Consider the following 3424-nt stretch of genomic DNA (forward strand, 5'->3'; position numbering starts at 1 on the left):
AAAAAAAAAAAAAAAAAAAAAAAGTTGCTCAGTTTTCCAGGACTGGAAAACTGGAAAACAGGACTGGATGGCTCATTGCTTAAGAGCACTGGTTGCTCCTCCAGAAGACGAGGGTTCAATTCCTAGCACCCACATGGCAGCTCACAACTGCCAGTAACTCCGGTTCTAGGGGATCTGACACATACACATTCAGGCAAAACAGCAATGCACATTAAAAAAACAAAAAAAAAAAGTTCCTCAGTTTCCTTTAAAATACACCAAAAAAGGGTACTAGGTCATAATAGGCAAAGAGGAAGGACAGCATGCAGGCAGCAGAGTCTGAAAGAGGGTATAAGGCTAATATTTTTCCTAGTTTTAACTCTGCATAGTTTTCTTTTTTCTTTTCAGTGGATAAGCAAATAAGAAACTGTAGCTGATAGTGAGCATGATAAACTCTAAGCCACATTCCCTCACTTCAGAATAGCAATTCTAACCGTAAGGGAGCTCACTGAGCTCTGGAGCAAGCTTGGGACTCAGCAAGTGTTTGAGTAGCTACTGTAATCTAGCTGCATGATGTTTTATTTGTGAGTTCATCACAATAAAGTGAGTTTATTCAAAGAAATCCAGCCGGGCAGTAGTGGTACATGCCTTTAATCCTAGCACTTGGGAGGCAGAGGCAAGCAGATTTCTGAGTTCGAGGCCAGCCTGGTCTACAGAGTGAGTTCCAGGATAGCCAGGGCTATACAGCCCTGTCTCCAAGAGAAGAAGAAGAAGAAGAAGAAGAAGAAGAAGAAGAAGAAGAAGAAGAAGAAGAAGAAGAAGAAGAAGAAATCCAAAGATTCAAAAAGAAAGGTTCCTTTGCCAGTAAAATGATAGGTACTATATTTCAAATACAAGTGTAATTGTTCATTGCCTGCTTCAAAGGCCTTAAGCTCCTGAAAGCTGGGAGCTCTGTGTGGCTTGTCACACTGTCGGCAGCTTCTTTCATTCTTGCTGAATGGCATCTGAAGAACTCAGTAAATGGGGTAGTACCAAATTCAATGTTCCTGACCCCAGGGCCAGGTGATGACTCAGCTCGGAAAGACTTCCAAAGGACCAGACCTCCTCTTTTCCATGACCAGGTACATATCCTGGAGGATTAGCGATAAGACATTCTCTGTGTGAGAGAAGCTGGCCTGGACCTTTTCAAGACAATGCTATGGTAACTAGACCCATCTCATCCTGTAACTTCCAGCTAAAAGTATTGATGTATCCTCTATTCCTTTGGGAGAACTTCAGCAGTTGCTGATATCCTACAAATTCATATTAAGATCCTTTTCTTTACGTCTGCCTTAAGAATAGAGTCAGAGGCTGGGTGGTAGTAGCACATGCCTTTAATCCCAGCTCTTGGAAGGAAGAGGCAGGTGAATCACTGTGAGTTCAAGGGCTGCCTGGTCTATAGAGTGAGTTCCAGGAAAGAAAAACCCTGTCTCAAAAAAATAAAAGCAAAACAAACAAACAAAACAATAGTCAGTCTGGCATGGTAGAGCATACCTTTAATGCTAGCAATCTCAAAGCACAGAAAGCTCAGAACACTGCAAATTCAAGGACAACCTGATCTACATAGTTCAAGTTTTGCCGGAATTGGGCTAGGGTTGGGAAGGGATAGGTGTAGCTCACACCTTTAATGCCAGCATTAGAGAAGCAGAAGAAAGCAGGTCTCTGTAAATTGGAGGCCAGCCTTGTCTGCACAGAGTTCCCATGCAGAGAGAGCGACAAAGACTGTCTCAACAACAAAAACCAAAAACACAAAAATAAGAGTCTCTGGTGGGCCTTTCTTTCTTTCCCCTGCTGTGTATGGCCTGGAGCTTCTCTTAATGATCTGGCCAATGGTTAAGTTGGTTCCTGTGTCTTCCTTAGGCCCCACCCTCAGCCTACCCTGGGGGAAATTATTGGCTAGATCCCAGCAGGCGGCAACGCAGCTTCCCACCTTCTGCAGCTGGGGTTATAAATAACCACCACCCAAAGCTAAACAGTCAAATAACCACATTTTGAAAATTGCTTTAAAAAAAAAAGTCATTATGCTGCTCTGGTAGCAATTCTTCTCTCCCGTCCTTCATCCCCCTCTTTTCTTCTACTTAATTTATCTCCTTTCCCTGATCCAAGCCCTCCAGGGAAGTCTATGTGAGCACAAAGCTGTCCTATGATGAAGACATCCTTTTCCCCATATTTGACGGGCTCAGGGCCCTCCAGGGCTGTAGTTATAGTTACATGATGTTGTTACGGCAGCAGAGGCCTCAGGGCAACATATGTTCCTCAGCGTAATTGGGTTTTCTCTAGCAGACTGTCTCTCCTTGGGTCCTCCATGCCCTAATTCACTTATCAAGAAGACCGGGGAACTGCCATTAGGGATGGCCCTTCGTTATTATCATTATGTTTGGATTCCAGGAAAACTAAATTCCCCTTCATACTTCAAGACGGAGTACACATAGTAAACACGAATGGAGACTTTCAGGTGGTGGGCGTTTCCATTGAGTCACCAGATATTTCCTGAGCATCTGGGATACGGCAGGCATTGGGCTGGAAGCTGAGTGAACACAGCTCATAAACCATCAACTTGGGACAAGTGTCTGCAGGAGGGGCCTGTGGAGGTCACCTTGACCTGCCTGCAGCCCCCTCTGCCTTTCAGAAATTATTTACCCAGTATAACCCAAGACAAGATGGTGAGGAAAGAGATGTTTCCTAAAATTTACAAATTTACTGCTGTTGTAAAGCTACACACACAGACACACACACACAAACTTAAAAGGACACTATGATTTAAAAGATTTTATGTGTAAGAATACATTGCTTATGTGCATGTATGTACACCATGTTCATGCCTGGTCCTCTCTGAGGTCAGATTCTTTGGAACTGGGATTACAGATGGTTGTGAGCCACCATGTGTATGCAAGGGATTGAACCCAGGTCCTCCGGGAGAGCAGCCAGTGAATGCTCTTACTGAGCCATCTCTCCAGCACTCTTAAGGGGCATGGTTGATGTAGCAGGACCAAGCCCACAATGAGCAATGTCACCCATGGGCAGGTAGTCATAGGCTGTGTGGGCAAGGTGGCTGGAGGAGCAAACCAGTAAGCCACACTCTGCTGTGGCCCACGCTTCAGCTCCTGCCTTGGCTTCCCTAGATGATGAACTGTGACCTTTCCAGATAAACCTTTCCTTCCCCAAACTGTGTTTGGTACTGGAGTTTGCCACAGCAACAAACAAGCAAATGAGAGAACTGATCATCTTCTATGTGTCTCTGGTCTTCATAGTTGAAGCTGCAGCTTCCATGTTCCATTGCTCTACGGGACTGCTACATAGTGTGTTTACATTTCCCTAGTACTAAGGGTCCTTTATGGCAGAGCATGGCAGCAGCTGCTTGCTCCTATGGCTCCCTCCTTTTTTTTTTTTTTTTTTTTTTGAGACA

Source organism: Mus caroli, chromosome 11 (assembly GCF_900094665.2).
Source record: "Mus caroli chromosome 11, CAROLI_EIJ_v1.1, whole genome shotgun sequence".
NCBI classification, from domain to species: domain Eukaryota; kingdom Metazoa; phylum Chordata; class Mammalia; order Rodentia; family Muridae; genus Mus; species Mus caroli.